Source organism: Oreochromis niloticus, linkage group LG6 (genome assembly GCF_001858045.2).
Source record: "Oreochromis niloticus isolate F11D_XX linkage group LG6, O_niloticus_UMD_NMBU, whole genome shotgun sequence".
Lineage (NCBI taxonomy): Eukaryota > Metazoa > Chordata > Actinopteri > Cichliformes > Cichlidae > Oreochromis > Oreochromis niloticus.
Genome location: NC_031971.2, coordinates 16,651,363 through 16,671,409, shown reverse-complemented (window position 1 = coordinate 16,671,409; position 20,047 = coordinate 16,651,363). Strand labels below are relative to the sequence as shown.

Below are 20,047 nucleotides of genomic sequence, written 5' to 3'. Positions count from 1 at the left end.
CAAGAGCTGTCAGAGCACTCGCTGGAAGTTGCTGCAGTCAATGATAGTCATTTCCTTTGCATAGGCAAAGCTCACGCTTATTTTTAAAGGATTTCCAACACAACTGTGGTCATTTTGAACATGTGGCCCAGTCTATGATAAACAAAAACAAAAAAGAAGAAGAAAATGTTCATTTTCGAGCACTTTTTTGTGATACTCATTCATAACTTACTTTTCAACAAGGCATTTGAGGTTGTTCATTTATACTCAGTTGTTTACATATGACTTATTTAAAGATTAATTGTGCTGTAACAACACATTTAAAAAAAGTTTAGCCATCAGTGATAGTCACAACCATATGGTCCAAATACACAACCTTAAAGTGGGATTTAGGCTACCTAAGAGTCGTCAAACTTCCACCCACTTCCTGTCTTCTATATTTCCTGCGTACTTTACCCCAAGTACAAATTTCAATTTGAATGTCTGATAAATACTTGACTCTATTTCGGACCTACTGCAGAGGGTTAACAAGCTACCGCTGTTTGTTAAATATGCAAAGCAGCAAATCTACAATGACACAAAACAGAATCCTGAATGAGAAGCTAGCTGGTTACTAAAGCGCAATTAATATATCTTTACCTGGTTCTGACGAGTCCAAGCTTAGCTCAGATAAAAAAGAAAAAAACGGTGCAAGAAAGGCAAGGTAACCAAGCTGCTGACCAGCCACTGTTGTCGAGTGAGTCTGGTCACTTTCCTGCCTACCCTACTGACTTCCCTCCCCTCCTCTCACTCCGTCAAGTCTCCAACACCCTGCTCCAATAACCCCTGACCCACAGGAAGTAGACACAATGGACTGAAAATAACACACCACCTCCCCTGGCAACAACTGCCCACCGCAAACCCCCCACTGCACACCATTTCTACACTGCAGAACACCTACAGAACAGGCTGGCTCAAGATAGGTGGGTTGAACCAAAAATATCAGCCACTACTCAACAAGCTGTGCCCACACGCCACAAAGTGCACCGTCCCACTTTGCATTCCAAGCATGACTTCTTTTCTTTTTTTTAAATTCACTCCTGCAATAAAAAGAGAGCCATCGATGATATTATATATTAATATCGTGGATATTCTGGTATATTTATACATCAAGTCTTCAGTTTCACACTACAGCAGGTTGTGCTGCAGACTCATGATGATCCCACTGCACCCCCACTGCACAGTGAGATGAATGACTTCTCCACAGTCAGGACTAAAAAGCATCTGTGAGTGTCTGTGTGGGTGTATGTGTGTAAATGTTAGGCTTATTTGTTATGTTAATAATGCTTGCCCTCAAATGAAGTATACACCAATGAACCCCCGGCAAGATATCTATAAAGATATTTTTATTACTATACTTAAAAAAAATGGTATAAAAAAGAAAAGCTGGGTAACAGACAGCTTGCTGACACTGTGTTACTCCACTGCATGTGTGCATCTAACCCAGTTCTTATCCATGTAGAGGTCTAATCCAATCAGTCCAATGAAAATTATTCCAAATCAGATTTAGTGGCCAGTGAGAGGTTGCCTTAGACGTGATCTAATTAGTCGCTCCCTTGGAAGAGTCTGTCCACTAGGAAATGGCTTGAGATGCCGAACGCAGAGATAAGGAAATGGAGTCTGATACGTAATTCTGTGTGGCTAGTGGTGTTGCTTTCAAAAAAAGTGGTGCCTGGTTACAGAACAGAAGAAGGGAAAAAATAAAAAAAAAAGCTCAGCGTTATAAAGATCAGAGTTACGAGTTAATGACTCTGCTGCAAAAGGTAATTCACCAAGCTGCCTTTCACAGATCTGAGCGCGCCGTGTTGATTCTTATTTTCATTAACGTGTTTGGTGTCCTGTTCTTAAGAGCTGATGAGCATGCCCGGGCTTGTTTCTCAGCCAAGGTAAAGACACACCTCCTTTTTACACCAGTCCCCTGAAACTGGTACACACCTCTGCTCTCTGTTGTCACATTCAGATGATACCACTTTACTTTCAGCTGAAAGCAAATTTGTATGGTGTAAACACATACCTGAGAGGTTGTGTGCTGCATCAGTGGTTGTGTGCTTCCCACACACTGGTTCGCCTTTACCAAAGAATGTGTGGAATTTCTTGTACACACTACAAGCGGCAAAAACAACAATGCCAAAGATTTTTACAACTGAATTATTACATAAAACAATTTGGCTTTTTTTTAAGCGTTTACATGTTTGCTGACTTATTCTCACTTATGGGATACATAGCTACAAATTAAACCTTTTATACAAAAGGTTTAACTTCCTAAAACGTATAGTCTATATATAAAGATCTTGCTCTGTAATGTGGAACGAAAAGAAAAAAAATCCATGCATTTGTGCATTTCAAGGTTTTATGGCCATCTAATGCGTGCTGTAGCGAGAAAGCCAGGGTTTGATCCACCACTTAAACCGCAATTATGCATTAACTCCTTTGTAAGAGCTGTCTCCATTAAAAACAAAGTGGTATCCCATACCCTTTAATAAACAATTTACCATTCACCTCAATAGTCCTGACCACAGACTGCCTCTCTTTTTATATGAAAAAAATATAAAAATTGCAGGACAATGAGGATTTATTCATAAACTATAAAATTTTTGCTGCTTCTGATGATGGTTACAAAAAGATACCCAATTTATCAGGAGACTATCCTAGCTGTCACTCAGACAAGAGGCAGGATCCACCCTGTTAGTCCTGTGTTAAACTTGGCTGTCTAACATAGAACTGACGCAAAAGGGTAGACAACCATTCCAATCCACATCTACACCTTGAGACAACTTAGAATCAGCAGTTAACCTAACAAACATGTCTTTGGACTGTGGGAATCCAAAGCACAGACAGAATGTGCAAGCTCCACGCAGAAACGCACCTTTTTGCTGTGAGGCGACAGAATGACCCTCCTACAAATTTAATGCAACTCTGTAAGATTACACAGTATTAAAAAAGTACAATCAGAGTAAGCTACACTTTAAGACATACTAGTGACGATCATGGTCGGATCGCGTGTGAAGGAAGAATAATCAGGGGAGTGTATTGGATGCATAAGCAAAACTGATAGCCGCCTATTACCGGCTCCACAACCTTCACTTCAGGGATGAGCTGAATGAAAAAAAGCACATAGAAAATGCAGTCATCCTAACAATTATAAACACAACTCCAAAGTGTAATTAACAGTGCATGAAAAGATTGACTCCAGAGCTGGCAAGGTCACAAATCTGACCAACTGGACTATAAAAATCAGGACAACGATGCTGCATATTTTGATCCTCAGCGAACGTGACTGTTTACATCTCATGGTGAAGATTCTCCAACAAGACCTGCTCCATGAGATCAAGATTCATGAGACTGACAAGAACGTGGTCATAGATCGAGGAAAGCCTGTGTCTGAGAGCGGATATAAGGATGTCTGGCTGAGTAAAGTGACTGAAGTGCCATTAATTTCCATTTATTTATCTCAACTGTTTGTCGACAGCTGTCAACAGTTTCTGATTAGTAAAACTAATTTATGAAGTATCCTGAGATATTCCCACTCCCACAATATAGCTACGATTTCACAGAAATTCCAAATATTCAGTGTTGTAAAATATTTAATCGTGTAAAGATAATTCTAATTTAGACCAGTGATCTCAAACATTTTTTGGGGGGGGGGGGGTGAAGAGTTTTAAAACCTGAATATTAATGACACAGTGCTTCATCTGACTCATCACAATCATCACAATTCACAGGTTACTGAATTGTGTGAAGTACATAAAGAAAATTAAGCTGTCAGAAGTGGTTGGCTCTATTGCACAAAGTAATGAGAATTAAATTGAAGGAGGCTCACAAAAAGTCATAGCCAGAAGGGTTGGGCGATATGTACAAATTTTCCAACCGACAATCTTAAGTCCAATCCACGATGGCCAATATAGTCGCGCATGCGCAGACTTTTGATGGGCGGAGCAATGTAATCATGCACGGACTGATTTACGTGTTTACAACACAGAAGAAGTCCAAACATGGACGAAATAATTGCCAAAAAAAAAAGAGTCGCCAATTCGGGATTTCTTTGACTTTAAACCGGATGAAAGAGGTAAACCTAAGGATGTAACCAAAGCGGTGTGGTGCCTGTGCAGACGTATAGTGCGAGCAAAGGACTCAAACACAACTAACTTGCATGAGCATGTACGTGTCCACCATCCGAATGTTTTTTCTGAACGTAGTCTACTGCCTTTTTTTCTTTCTGTTATGAGTTTGAGTAAATGAATTGCTGCATTTGGGCGCACTCTGAGGAGGGTGCATTTTCTCACAGATAAAACAGGGTGCGGTTAAAACAGCGCTATTACTATTTTTTTTTTTAATGTTGACTGCTTCTATTAGCTCCATCATTATTAGCAAACTTACTCATGGGCAAATAAACAAATAAATCGCCCTTGTAAAAACAATCCCCTAACAGCCAGAACAAAATAATGTTGTTTTACTATAATCTCTCCAATGCTCTAAGAGGAGTAGTGATTTTTGTGACTTGTGGTCAGACGGACAGATGCCTCTCCATTGCATAAGCTCATCAGACCTCCAGCTGAATGAGCTAAAGCTTCAGCCACACAACCCTAGAGACAGGGTGCCGACCACCTGGTAACGACCAGTTGTTGGGGAGAAAACGTGTATTCCCTGACTAGTTGGCGAGATCACTCAAGGCTACTTTCTGTCACTAGGTGAAACTGGACACAGATACAGTGCTGCACCTAGGGATGGGAACTGATAAGAATTTAGCGATTCAATTCTTTAACAATTCTCACTGGCTCGAATTTTGAGAGTCACAACCATCTCAACAGCATATCAAAGGCATTACATTCACACAAAATAATTGCATGCTGTGGGTCAATTTGTTTGTGCATGTTGGAGGTATCTCTCCTCTCTGTTTGGACCAGTGTTGACCTGAACTGCATTGTCTCATAATTCGCATTTAACAATATAAACCTGAAGCTACAGTCCCACACACCAACACAAATCCCTATATATGAGGACATGTGATCTTTCTCATAGTATTTAGGTATGAACACAAAGCCAACAAACAGCAAAAATGAAAACCAGCACAAAGAGACTTTAAAGTAATCTCCACAATGATTCTACCTTAGAAACACAAACAGGATTGTATTATTGTAGGGTCTTTACCTTTCAATATAAAGTGGCCTTGAGGCAACTGTTGCTTTGGTTTGGCGCTATAGGAATATATTTAAAAAAAACAAAACAACAACAACAACAACAACAAATAAACCACACAGGTAGAAACAGAGGCTGCAGCCTGACTGCTTATCTGTTTGTTACCTGATAAGGTTCAACGGCTAGCTTAGCGTTAGCATGCTGTCTGTGCAGGTACTTGCAAAGAGCTGAAGTTGTGTTAGCAGCATGATGCAGCTATTTCTGTCCTGGATGCAGTTTGCACTACCATTACGCTCTTGTCCTTTTGTGCAATGCAAATAAAAATTATGTCCATATCCACGCTGTAAACGTGCCTACTAATTTCCTCCTCCGACAACTGAAATCAGCTGATTGTAGCGCAAGTACATGAACTGATAAGCGGGATAGACAGGCAAGCAGACCAACAATTCCAAGGAATTCAACTACTCAGAACCGGTTCTTGTCGAGAACCGGTTCTTATCCTTCACTGCACCGTAAACCACAGTACAATTGCTTTGGTTGCGCATAGTTTGCATGGAAGACACCAACTTGTGTGCAAACAGTCAGTAACCAACCACTAAGCCACACTGAAACTTGAGAGACACAAACTGGAGACAGAACGTTTCAAGTTGTACCTTAATATTAAAACCAACATGTTTCAAAAGACGCGGCTTTTTCTTTGAGAGCAAATGGTCTCCTTTTTAAGTATGAGTCCCACTATTCACAGTTTGACAATGGTTTAGTGAGTAGCTGTCGAGTGTCCACAGTCTTCCACACAAACTACAGGGTGATCATAGCAATCAGCTGCAGATTAAAGTAATTGCAAGGAGGTTTTCAGTGCAGCACCCTAAATCTCAAACAATTGCACTCACTGACAGCAAGCAACCTCAAGCAATCACTTGCCAGCTATTTGGAGAATACACAGGGGGATGTCACTGACTAGTCTCTAGGACTGTGTGACTCATGGCTTTGGTAGTTTATTTCAATCTCCAGTAACCACTCACAACCAGTCGGGAATACTAATTACTTCTTAGAGAAGAAAAAAGTTCTGAATACAAAATTGCAGTCTTTCTTAAATAGTCAAGCTGGGCAGCTGTGGCTCAGGTGGTAGAGTGGGGTCATTTGCTAAGTGTAAGGTTGGTGGATCAATCCCCGACTCCTCCAGTCCACATGCAGAAGTATCATTGGGAAAGGCTAAACCCATAGTTGCCCCTAATGCATTTTTATAAACTAATTGTAACATAAAAAATAAAGCCTGTATACAAACAATGCAAAGTCAAAAATTCAAGATACATGTATCATGCATCGTGAAATTCAAAATGAAAATGGAGATGCATTTGAAATGCATTCACCAAATCATTAAAAGACATTTTCTCCATTACTTTAATATCCTTCTCACTTTCTTGTAATTCATACTGTTGCTTCTCTGCCATGGTAAACGAGCACCAACATTGGCTTGTGGTGGCAAGGGCAAAATCCAGGTTAGCAATCAATGCCTATTACTGACTGAGCAGGAAAACAGCATTAGACTTAGGACATGAAAAAGACAGACTGTGCATCTATTGCACTTTAGGCCAGGTTTTTGTTATTATTTAAAAAAATTTCAGAGCTTTTCAAACTAATTTCTTTCCCGTTCTGCACGCCGACACAACACAGAAATGTTCTTTACAATCATGCCTGAAAATGACAAAATAACTTCTAATCATTTTCTTGATTAGAAATTGCCAAATAAAATGATGAATTGTTCCTCTAATAAAGGTTATGGTTACTGAGTCACTAACAGATACCAAATACAATTGAAATATAACCAATCAGAATGGTAGCTGAAAATTATTCCCAGACTCCGTGTTGAAATAACCTTGCTCATACAGGGAGGGTGGTTCATGAATGCAGGCAGCATTCTCGGCCATGAGAACTAAAGCTGTAGCACAGATAACGTCTGCTTCTCACTTCAGGACACATTACTCCCTAAAACACAAGTTTATCATATTCTTGCCATATCTCCTTGGCATGTTGGCTTTCAGGTTTTCACTTTTTCCTCCCAGATAAGCAGAAAGTCAAAAGTATGCACACTTTGCCACTCCACAACCTTGACACTTTACGATAGTTACCCATTACATTCATCATTTTTGATTACCTGCACATTCTGTGTCCCATTTCACCCCATCTGCCTTTGTGTCTCCAAAACTAACCAATCCGATCTTTCCTGCAGAGTCACATGCACTTGTCAAAGCCACATGGTTAGAATTCAACACATTCTTTTGGCATAGCAGACTGTTCACATGAGCATACCGTTCCTTAACCGCTGACGAGACGGGCTCGAACAATTCGGCTTTCAGCCCCCGCTGGACCGAAAATAAACAATGCAGTGCAAGCAAACGGGAATCTGACAGAAACAGCAAAATAAGAAACACAGATGTTTCGTTTTTATCATCATTTAAAACTAATAGAAACTAAAACTGTGCTTGTTTCACACGGGACTTAAAAGCTCAAAATTCAACATAAAAGGTTACCTTAAACTTCAAATACACTGTTTAAAATAGAAATGCAACACCAAATCAAGTTTTATGGATTTAAACACTTTCATTTTCGCTCGCCTCAAACGCTTACAAGCATTAGTTGCTTATATTCAAAGGAAAACAACTTATCTTAAACACCAACCTTGAATATCAAATGTGAATGGGTTATCCAAATGCCATCGTTTTAGAGTGGAGGCAAAAAAGTCAAGGTATTCCACAAGTTTGTTTTTAAAAAAAAAAAAGTAAAGGGAAGAGAAGAGTGCCCAGGAAACTTTACAGACAGCTAAACAAGAAAGGTAGGACCTCCAGACTCTCAGCTTCCAATCAGGCTACGAGTGAATCCTCTACGAGAGCAGGAGTTCTGTCTCTCTCAGCGCGCGTATGTGTGTGTAAGCATTTGTGTGTGTAGGTGTGTGTGTGTGTACATGACTACAGGTTTAACCACGTCCTTTGGCTGGAGGCCAGGGCAAAGATACTAGGTAGTACGATCATAACTAACGCAATTATGGACGGTAGAAGAAACAGCAGCAGTAGTAAATACCAAAGAGACCCTTTTTTTGGTGTTTTGGTTTCTTATTAAATAAGATGTTTAAAACCAAATGAACAACGAGACTACTGGTTGATAAGATTCACTGTAAGAGCTGCCTGTGAGTCACAGTAAGTTAGGAAATTACACAGGTCAGTAGGAATATTTCACATCTAGTCTCAAAGCTGACTTGTCAACACCCACATGTCTAACTCAGCCTGTCTAAAGAGTGGGACAAACATGCACACAAATTGGTGCTCGCAGCACAGAGCAAGGGAAGAGGGGCAAAAAAAAAAAGGAAAAAATAAGTGCCATGACAGCAGCGGGCTATATTAAGGGGCTGCAGACACAGCGGCTAGGGTCAGATCACACAGCACTGCATAACTCGAGTGCCAGCTGTGTATGTGTGTGCAACAGGTGAGGCGTTAAATGGGAACAGATACAGTCACACATACTTCTACCTTCCAAAGCAACCCTCAAACCTCATTACTCAAACCATCCAACATATTCAAGTATTAAATTCATCCATGGGCTCAAATCAGGAAGAGCAATACAGAGTATACTGCAAGCCCAGCGGTGCCTAAGTTCACCATCCAGGGGGACTTTGTATTGGGCATATTTTTGTTTAAAGCTAAATACAATTATTATACAAATAAAACAGCTCAAAATTGGTTGTTATGACTTGATACCGTTTTATCTTCTTCTCCATCCTCCTACTTACACAGGCTGCGGTAGACTAAATCATTGATTGTTGAATGTGAACAAGGTTAACCATGATTTTTGTGCTCTCACTCTCACTGCTGTAGCCTACAGGCCAACCACAGCTGCAGTACAGAGCATCTTATCTAGTGCAAACTCAGGAATAAAACAACAGCTTCCTGGAAAAGTCTTTTAGGAACAAGCTCGGAGATTCTGCAAACACACAGCACATGTCCAATTATCTACGGGAACCTCTGGGACTTATTTGATACACTTGTGTAAGCCATTTGAATATCTGATGTGCAACTACAAGTTTTGACACAATGGAAAATTTCTTGTTTATCTCTGACATTTGTGAAAGGAAAAGAAAAAAAAACAGAAGAGGAAGTTGCCTTTTTTTTCTTTAAGGCTTAGATCACAAGACGTGGCAGCAAAAGCTTCTCTTTGTCGGGCTAACGTGACGATAACCATCACATTAGCAGATACTGTTTCCTGTATGGTATTTACAGGCCTCAGGCTGCATATATGGGTCAACTGCTGATTTAAAATTCAGTCAAATTCAATAATAATCTGATCCATATGAAAATCAAAACCTTAGTAGTACCAAAAACAAGCTCAAAACACCAGAACTACAACTAGTTGTTGCTTGCAAAAAGGACATATCTGAAGGTAACATTATGCCAAAATAATTTAGCATTTGGCAGCCAATTAATTAGGATATTACTGACATTTTTAAACAAAAAGCACCCCGCTTTCATCGGCTACTTTTCTTCCTATTTTCTGTTTTACCTATTCAATGTACCACCATGAAAATATGTGCTGTCGTACTCCAGGTGTGTCCAAAGACACCAGCAGTGAGTGCTTCTACAGTGCAAGAAAACAAAACCAAAAAAACGCTTCATCTTAAAATGTTCTGTGACTTTTAAAAAGAGAGAGTGTGTCAAGAATGGCTTTTCAAAGTATACAACTCTTCAGTGAGTCACAGTGAAGTCTTTTGTGAGTATAACTCGGAGGTACATAAACAGCCTGGTATAGCCAGTAACATTAGGTTCAAAATTAATCTTCTTCTCATTTTCTGTTATTAACAAAAATATTTCCAGCTGGAGGAAAACAAACAATGAAGATAAGGTAAAAAAAAATGTGTGTATATATATACACACATATATATATATATATATAAAACACATTAGAGAGCAGCAGAGGACATAAGCAGGAAATTAACAATATAATAGCCAAAGAAAGAAAAAGAAGAGAGCAGGCGACCCCTCCTCTGTCTTCACTCGCCATCTGGTAGCCATCACGCCACACACAGGAAGTAGCGGCCATGCCTTGCTGGGGCGCCAGGGAGCGGCTCCTCTTCCCTCATGGTGCTGGAGAAACAACAATCAGCCAGCGCATTGCATTGCAGAGCAGTGCAGTGCACTGTAGTGTAGTCCAGCCCATTCAATCCTCAGCTGAGGAGCCAGCAGCAGCAGCACCACCACCACCAGCAGCAGCAAGGGACCAGGCGCTCACACCCCTGCAGACCAGCAAAGAGGAGCACAGAGCAACCTCGCATTCCTGCTGTCCGAGCCTGCCAAGAAGCACTGGGAACGGAAAGAAAGAGGGAGAGAACAGAGGGCTGCTCTCACTGGAGGCTGCCTAATGGTGGGGCTTTGAGAAGCACTCTAGTCTTTTTCATCTTGATTGCTTTTATTTTTTTAAGCTTTGCTCTCCTCGGCAATGACAATAAAATTATTGCCTGCCCGCCTATCGTTTCCTGCACACGTATTTATGGTCCTTCACCTTTAATCTTGGAGAATTTTCGCTCGCTTTGCAAGAATCCAGAAAATGCAAATAATCAGACATTCGGCCTGACTCGTGATCGCTTTCGTTCCCTCAAATGATGTGCACCAATCTCGTGGGAAGAGGGACCCCTTCGGCCTTTGTGTTTGGTTTACTGTAAACCATCTATGGGCCTTCTGTGTTCTCCCTACTAGCACTGTTTTATTTCCACACAAGACTACAACTACACCCTGGAAATAGAAGCAGCCTTATGACACGTCCTATTTTTACCGCCTTGTGTCATTAGCTGGCAAGTCGCAACACGAAAACCAGGAATGAGAATTGTGATCAAAAAAAACTTTCAGCTTTCTTTAACCTCGGCCTGTGTCACTTCCTTGCATATAAGACAACTGTCAGTCATCAGAAAAGAAGACGCATGATGACGTGTGCAATCAGCCCAGCAGCAAAGCTCTGAGGGTTCTGTCATCTGCATTTAATAATAGCTTCTCTTGAAACTCTTCGACTTGGCGCAGTGACAAAAAAAAGGAATAAAAGGATCATTTTACAGCAGAAAACACAACTCAGAATCTGTTCCCAGGTTTCGCACAGCAAATCCAAGCCTGCATGAGAACCGCTTTTCTGCAGCCACTCCACGAGTTGCTTTGCGGACTTGGCACACGACACAGTAAACAGCTGCACCAGGCAAAAAGAGACACATCTGTTTACAAAATGCTCCATGTTAGCCTTGACCTACCAATTAAATCAACGGTGTCATTTCTGCACTAAGGTAACAAATTAAGTTTAAAGGGGCATACATAAATGATAATACAAGTGAAAGTTAAGATTTTGGGAGTTAACTGCACGCATTATCAGCACACAGCGCCACCTATGAATCAAAAACAAGCCCAACACAGACATGATCACAATGACACTCCTCCATTTCCTTTGTTCTCATACAGAAATGACGTTTTTTTCTGAAATCTAAGCAACTATGCACTGACGCACACTCAAAAGCAGAACTTCTTAAATCTTTTTCTTAATGATTCCTCACCGATTACATCCTCCATCTACTGTCAGCTAAAAATAAATTTGCAAGCAACATACTCACTGTAACCTCTCACTGTTTTTGAAGCGCACACACTAAAGTTTAGTCTGTTACGCGTAAACAATCATCTTAAACTTCAGCTTCATTTTGAAGCAGTGGCGTGCTGGTATAAACAAAGGTTTACTGTGCTCTGAAAAGCAGCTGCGTCGCTCAAGAATTTGCATGAAAGGTTATGCATGCAAGTGTCTAGTTTACATAACAGGACATAATAGTATACATCCGAGAACGTGATTTCGAGGTTAGCTCAAGTTCACTTTTGTTGCGTTAAACCCATTTTTTTTGTCATCATGCACACGATATCAGACGCTGCTTACAAACGCCTGCATAAGAGACGAGAGACCTTCTGTATCGAGAATGAAGCATGCGCTCACAAAGATCAACAGCACCAAACGCTGCTGTTAAGGTCCCACAGAGATGATCAAAAACACAGATTAGGTTTTAGGTGACTGATATGCGCCATGTGTTGTCATCACTCTCAAAACTGATGTCACATGAAGTACCGATGAAAGAAACGAAGAAGAAAAAAGCAAATGTGTCATATTTTTGTATACATTACCACTTGAGTAATGCTGTGACAGGTTTGACAGTGATTTACTATGCCCCCCCCCCCAAAAAAAAAAGAAATTGCTCTGTGCTGCCAACTTCCACAAGGGCTGGCTCCAACTGAATGTTTTGTTTTCATGGCTGTGTTTTTCTTTGTGAGGCAATGACTTGATTTCAGGCTTGAGACTATAAATACCCAGAAGAAAATGGAGAACAACCACACTCATGTTTACTTCGATTGTGTTTTAAAACAAAAGACCAAAACACCAGTAGAGGACTCAGAACAGCTTTCAGTTTTTGGGGGGAAAATGGTTGTGAATATTACAGATTCTACACATTTCCCCCCACCCTCATTCCCACAGCCTTTTTTTGTTTTGTTTTTTTATCCTTTTAACTGCTGTACCAACAGTTAGGCTACGATGAAAATGACACCGCCAATGTATAACACAGTGACAATAGTCTGTGTCAGGGATAAAAGTGTGCCGGTAGAGACAACTACTGTAGTAGCACATATATTAATAATTAATGCTTATTTGTTTGTAATGGGCATTGAATAATTAATGGCATATTCAACCCATTTCCAAGCTGTGGCAGATCACACAACAGTAGTCTGCTTGCTCCAAATGGAGAGCTGTGCTGCTGGTGCTTCTGCGATGAGGAAACAGTCCAGTAATTTTTCTTTGTTAGCCTAAGAGGCTAATGCTGCACAAGTACCCCTCTGTTGCATCCCGTTTGGGTAGCTTGTTTGTTTGTTTCTTCAAGCACGTAGGGAGGGGCGGGGGGGAGGGTTAACAGAAAGTGAGCGTTTGTTCTCTGTTCCACTTGCTAAGCAGATTTAATGAATCCTCTACTTAATCGAAGAGCTGTGCCTTTGTTTTCGTTCGACCACGTTGTCACACTGGTGGCATACAGTTTTCTTTAACTGTGTGTAAATGACAACTTTTTACAGTCAGCCACACACAAAAGCTAACAGACACTTTGATGTAGACTATAAATGCTTTTTTGTTTTCCAGCTAAGAGGCCATAAGACCAGTATGGAGTAGGTCCTCAGTCTCCCTTTAGAGCCAGAGGAGGACCTTCAGGGTTCAATATTTTCCTTCATCCGGTCTACCCTGCAGCCCTGTGCTCTTGCTCTGAGGCCCAAGTAAGGGCTGCACAAAGTGTTCAGCAAAATCCTAATCTGTTTTCAGAAAGTGCATGCCAATAAACTACAGGGACTACAATGGTCTATGATGCTATGCTATGCTATGTGCAGTGGAAGGCAAGAACTGAGAAACTAAGAGCTAAGCAAAATTATTAAACATCAAGGAGAAAGTTATTTTATACATTTTCAAAACTGCTGCTGTTTAATTAATGTTTTGAACTAAAATTAAGGATTCCTTTCAATACGTGACCTACACTGCTTATGTGTGATGAATAAACATGAAGAATAAATGCAAAACAACATGGAAAAATGTGACTTGCCTCTTGAAACTATTGCTAATATTAGCCTCCGAAAATATGTGGTTTGTAGCCTGTATTACTGTAATATGAACAAGCCGAACAATGACGTTTAATTGAAACGTGATGGCTTCAAAATGGCACGCATAAACAGCCGTTTGAAGCAGTTATAAATATATATATATCTATCAACTCTAGATTAGATAGAGAGGTTGATCAAGAACTAAAGATTCTCGATAGAGAACCGGTTCCAAACTGTCCAGTTTATATTAATTGTCTGTCTCCGAGCTTATCAATTGCTTTCATCAGTGCTGGCATCTTGTTTCTTACAGTTTTGCATAACAAAGCAATGACGTCAAACTCCCGGCAGTGGAGCTTTTTCCACACCTGAAATACATACCTGTTGTTTTTTTTGTTTGTTTAAATCTGGTTTCTACATCCTACTTCTGACCCTGATGATAACCAGCAGCATTGATGCTGAAAACCTTTGTAGACCTACATGTTTCCCCAATGCAAAATATTGACCAGCGATCAATAAGAGAATCCATAAAAACAGACCTAGAATAAATAATGGCATCAGTATCAATAAAATGTTACCAGTAACTATCCTTTATCCGTTTTCACCTACACCTCCATGATGTGGTGGCAGAATTAACTGAGATACACCATTTAACTGAGCAGTGACGACAGCAACCTTGTAACTCTATCTCTGCATCTCCTCGGGTCCATGTGACAACACAACAGATGTCCTGAAGACATCCATCTCGAAAGCTGTTCCTTTAAGGATGCTTACACTAGTGGACACTGAGACAAATATGCACATTAGTTAAGAGAAATGAAAGAGAAAAAGGAGAAATGGATGGAAAAATGCAGTGCCAATGAAATGGAAAACCGCAGGGAGCACAGTTACGACAAAGTACAGCTGGGAAAACTCCCAAAAAGCAACAGTGGTTGGATACCTTCAAGGTGTACTTAAAGCACATTAATTGCCAGAAGTGTTGATTCTTCCTCAATTTTAAATGCGCATTGAAACAATCAGACTCTAAGGCTGCACTGACCCTATGGTATATTTTGTATTTTTAAAGCTGAGGTGAGTAGTTTTAGATACAAAACACAAAATGCCCACATCGGTTGGGTACTAAATAGCGTACAGACAGCAGTTTATTCTGTTCCCTGTTCTTAAAGGACATTGGTGTAAGCATTTTAGTTTGTCAATGTAACTGTAATGTGATTTTACCACAAAAAAAATAAAGTCAGTAATCACTAGCTTACTTTGCCAGCAAACCTCATGTAGCATGTGGCACCAAACTCACATTTAATCTAGGACTGCTCAATTGTGCCAAATAGTGAGACCAACATCACTCCAGCTGAAAACCAAATAATTACCTAAAAAAAAGTGCCTTGAGGGACTGCAGATAGAGTCAGGGCCGCCCACCTAGCAGCAAACTCGTCCACCTTCGAAAAAAAAAAACTACAAAAGCCCCGGGGAGAGCTGCAGGTTCGCCTGCATGGCTTTTGTTATCAACATTGCAGCTCGAAACATACGCTGACCTTTGTGTCGATTACATTAAATGCTGCGTCAGAAGGATAGCAGCTAGAGTTAAAAGGGAACTTTTACAGGATGTGATGGTATGGAGACGGTGGCACAGAAAAAAAAAAAAAAGAGCTGGTGTAGCTGCAAGCAGCAAAGTTAAAAGACACTAACATTTTTGTTGGGGCTGAACAGGATTAGATAGGAGTACATCAGAGGGACAGCTAAGGATAGGCGGTTTGGAGACAAAGTTAAAGAGAGATGGGATGAGATTGTTTGGATGTTTGCTGAGGAGTAAGGATAGTGGATATATTAGATAAAGGATGTTGAAGATTGAGCTGCCAGGCAGGAGGAAAAGAGGAAAGGCACAGAGACCATTTGTGGATGTCCCGAAGGAGGACATGCAGAAGTCTAGTGTGACATCAAAGGACACTCCGAATAGGGTTAGAGGGAGGGTGATGATTGGCTGCGATGACCCATGAAGGCAGTAACCGAAAAGGAGAAGAAGAAAAGGAAGAAGAAGAAGCAAGGAAGTAAAAAAATTGAAGAATGTCTCATCTAATCCCACAAAAGCTCTCATGCTTCATAACCAGCTGAATTGTTTCCATTTTAAAAAGAAAAAGAAAAACGAGAGAATCAACTTCTCTCTATTTATTTGAGTTAGTATAATCTGAACAACTTGTAAGTACTTCCACTAATTACACAGCTTCATGTGACCGAGCTTGCTCAAACCACCCTGCTGTGTTTCTCAGTATTTTTAGATTTTAGATTGCTGCACTACTATAGAGGGCATTGTTGAAAGTTAGATCAGAGTATTAGTCACTGAAAAACAACTCTGATATGAACAGTTTATCCACAGGAGTTTAGTCCGTAGCAGCCATAGAAAATCTAATAAGAGCGAACAGTGAAGAGAAGAATCATGACCCACAATCTGAAGCTGTATTCTCGCAAGATTTAACTGAACTCTGCTGTTACACTCTTATGGCCTCAATAACTCAAAAAGAAATCTAAAGTGTAGAAATATATTTTTAGACAGGTTTATGTCGCTACCTGTGACAGAAAGACTAAAACGTGGCATTTGCGTTGATAAACCCCCCAAAACGAAGGAAACCAGCTTCCAGTTTGTTCCTTGTTTGAATAAAAGCAATGGCCAACATTTAACTCAAAAATGTTTTCTTAACATTAAACAGGAGAAAAAAGATGCAGTTTATGCAGATATAAAAAAACAACAACTATAATTTCGCAGCTTTAAACAGCTTAACTTCTACCTCACAAAATCACGAGTTTCCCCAGAGTTCTTAAAACACCATCTCCACAAAACAGTTACACAACTTGAGCAACAAGTTGTCATAACCATTTGAAAATAACTAGATCCTCCAGGAGCCTACTTCGTTTTTTTTCTCCTGAGAAACCAAAATTTGGGGTCATATTAACTTTTGTATTGTGGATGCAAACATTATTGTTATTTCAAATCATTTCAAAATAAGAAAGAAATAGCATGTTTTAGTCATTGATATTTTTAAGCGTCCCATATTGTATTATTCCCTGCACCATGACTCGGTTTGATTAAAGTAAGTCAGGAATCAATATGAGGAGCTATATTGCTGTTTCATGATTCATTTATTAGCCATTAGTTGTGCACAAGGCTGTTGGCAAATAGTGCAACTTTGAAAAAACTAAACAAAAAACTTTATGATAAGTAAGTGTCTTTAATCACAGGTCAGACTTTTTTGTAATGACCATACGAGATGCTGACTGCAGGTAACACAACAGTGATATCGAGGCCTGCCGCTACAGGCAAGATGCAGGGTTACAGAACTGGACCCTTCCATTTAATGCAATCTTTGCAAACAAAATTTCTAAACTTCTACATTAATAAGCAAAACACAGATTTCATTTATCAATCTTTGGTTTTTCCCTCTGAATTTTTAACTTGATGATGTCAAACTGTATGGATTCTTTGAATTTCTGTGGTTTAGTTGAAAAAAAAAGGAAATGGTTAAATATTCGCTTCAAGCGCATTCATAAATGATTAAACTTCTGATTAAAATCTATGCTAGTTTTACAAGAAAGCATTCGTCAATGACTATTCAGCACGCATAGCTGCACTGACCAGGGGGTTTTCCCCTCGCAGCTGAGAGGTTTCCTGGATGAGTACCCATGGCAAAATAGTTTGCATGTCTGCCTTGCTTATTTTCAGTTTATGCATCAGAATCTGTTCAATAAACTACATTTTTCACACACAGTTTTGCGAGATATCCACAGACAGTTAAGATAACAAACACTGGAAGCATTGGAAAGTCCAGTTTTTCTTGATTGCCTCATTCTTTAGCTGTTTTTTGTGCACGAACAGGATTCTTGTCTTCTCTGCATCTATCCCCGTGTTTTCTCATGCTGCGTCACATATTCATATGCAATGGGTGGGTGACACTTAATTATAAGTGGTTAGTAAAGACACCTGATCTCACTTGGAGAAGGATTGTCCATTCCTGATCAAATCCTGGCCAATTCCAGATATGAACAGGGTCCTGGTTTTAAAAAAAATCAGCTGAAAACTGTTCTCACAAAGTACTGTACAACAAGGTGACCTCTGTCATCAAATAAAACACTATTCTGTAATAGATGTGATACAGGCACTCAATGAATGCTGCTTCTAAGTGTATATTTTATGCTCTCTTGAACTTCTGGTTTCTGCAAAAACATCCCTCCTCTGATCTTACAGCTCTTGTATCAATAAAGAAGCCGTGCACAAGGAAATCATATGGGCTTGACAGCAAACAAAGCAGCTAATCAAGTTATTTGCTTTAGCTGCATATGAGAGGTTCTTCCAATAGCACACTAATTAAACAGAGAGAAGAGGAACATAAAACTGTGTCAGTTACACTTCAATTGTGGGGGGAAAAAAATCAATGGCATGTCATAACTAATTGCATATCGTTTTAAAAGTATGTAAGACTGAATAGCAGGTGTGAGTAGAGACTGACAGAGCTGTAGATAAGACAACTCAATGATGTAAACAATGGCAGATATAGTAGATGGAATGACAGCCACAACTAGCTCTGATTTTGCAGTTGATTTGTAAATCATTTAACCCTCAGCGACCACCTTTGATACTCTTGACTGCGTGACTTCAAAAGGTAATCAAAGCACTGCGTTACTGGTCAAAGACAATCAAATTCTCCCGAGATAATGCTTGCCAAAGTCTCATGTTTGCTTCCCAAACAACGGCCATGCGCCCCGCTGACGTGCCCTTGAGCACAGCCTGTTAAGTCACGCTTAAGTAACTTTACTTTCTATAAGTAACGCACACTTTCAGGTTCACCAACAAAAAGGGAAAAAAGGGAGGGAGGAAAGACAAAAGCTGATTGTTGCAATGCACACAAGATGAGGCCTACACATCGTCTGCGTCTGCACCCGGGGAGAGCCTCCAGGGAAAAGCATGCACGTTTTTTTTTTTCTCCCTTTGGTCTAACAGGTTACTTTATTACAACGTAACAAAGAGGATATAAAGCGCACTTACGTAACGTCTCAACTTTTTTTCAGGAGGAGACTTTCTCAGCCACCCCGAGCACACCACCTCTCCCCCGCTCATTTCTGCTCCTTTTCTTGCTCTCCCTGGAGTTTGAGCCCGGATTGACGCTTGGCGCTGGTTGTTTTCGGGAGTGTCTTCTTGTACCTGGGAAAAAATAATAATAATAAAACAGTTAATATGAGGCTAAGACGGTGAAGTCAAAACATACTTCGAATATAAAGTTTGTTTAAAAAAATGCTGTATTTTTGTGCGTGTATGTGTGTTTTAAAGGCGCAATAACCAACCGTCACTCCTCCGAAAGTCGACTCGCCGACACGGCAGTTCTGTGAAATGCACAGACCAGATTTCCACGAGTTGTACTCAAATAAACGTGTCTCCTTAGCTTGGAGTAAACATAAACCCCCGGCGGCACCGCCTTTCGAACAATATCAACGGTGACTTTTGTATTTTGTTCAAACTGGAAGTCTGTGGGGGCAAAAAAAAGAGGAAAAAAGAAAAAAACAGGCGCAGACAAATGAAAGTCGGCAAGTTTTTTTGTTGTTATATTTAACGTCTCATGCTAATTCCCGTCAAAGTGAAGCGATTCCCATCTGGAGAGGTCGGATGTGTATGTCCCACACTGTACCGGTGCATAGTTGTCGTCTGAACGCAAATTAAAACAAGCTCGACCGTAAACACGGTGGTTTCGCCTAGCTTTCCTACCAGTTTACTCCCATGGTTTCTTAATTGTGATTGACAGGGTGGCTCCGTCTTTCCCTAAACTCACCCTCCTCTGGAACACTACTGAATCGAGTTAACAGGCGCAGAGGCGAGAGGACCGGAAGTTATGGGTTTGCTTTCAAAATAAAATTAGACACGCCAATACAGAGGCTGCCTTTAGCTTAGAAATGTAGCAGTTTAAAGTAAGTGTAACTCGCTATTTTTAGTCTCGATTGACAGATTGACATTGGATGTGTCTAACTTTTCCCATCTAAGCAATACTGTAGTACTATGGCTAGTTTTGTAAATTGATAAAGGCTACATTTTTATAAAGAACATAGAATATATTTTCATTCTTACACTCCAGAATATTTCTTCATGGTAATATTCGCACAGACGAGGCACGACTCAACGTGGTTTAATTTCTAGAATGTTATTTTGAAATTCAAAGTCGGAAGTTGATGTTTGTTCCGACTGCTTGATGCGGTTCTTCAGAGGACAAACTGGAGAGGCGGCG

The 20,047-nt window shown here is 40.2% G+C and overlaps 1 long non-coding RNA gene across 6 annotated transcripts in view; it reads right to left on the bottom strand.

Annotated features, from left to right (window-relative positions):
* Nucleotides 1-19,633, bottom strand: part of LOC106098557 (GRB2-associated-binding protein 1) — a 51,845-nt gene extending 32,212 nt beyond the window's left edge. For 5 of the 6 annotated variants that reach the window (XR_002062423.1, XR_002062424.1, XR_002062425.1 and 2 more), the window contains exons 1-2: nucleotides 19,116-19,633; nucleotides 18,820-18,975 (exon numbers count right to left, since the gene is read on the bottom strand). This is a non-coding gene — a long non-coding RNA (GRB2-associated-binding protein 1). Of the gene's footprint in view, nucleotides 1-7,833; nucleotides 8,021-18,819; nucleotides 18,976-19,115 lie in introns of those variants that run through there. The other variant, XR_002062429.2, reaches the window with a different exon arrangement.
* Nucleotides 19,634-20,047: the final 414 nt, after the last annotated feature.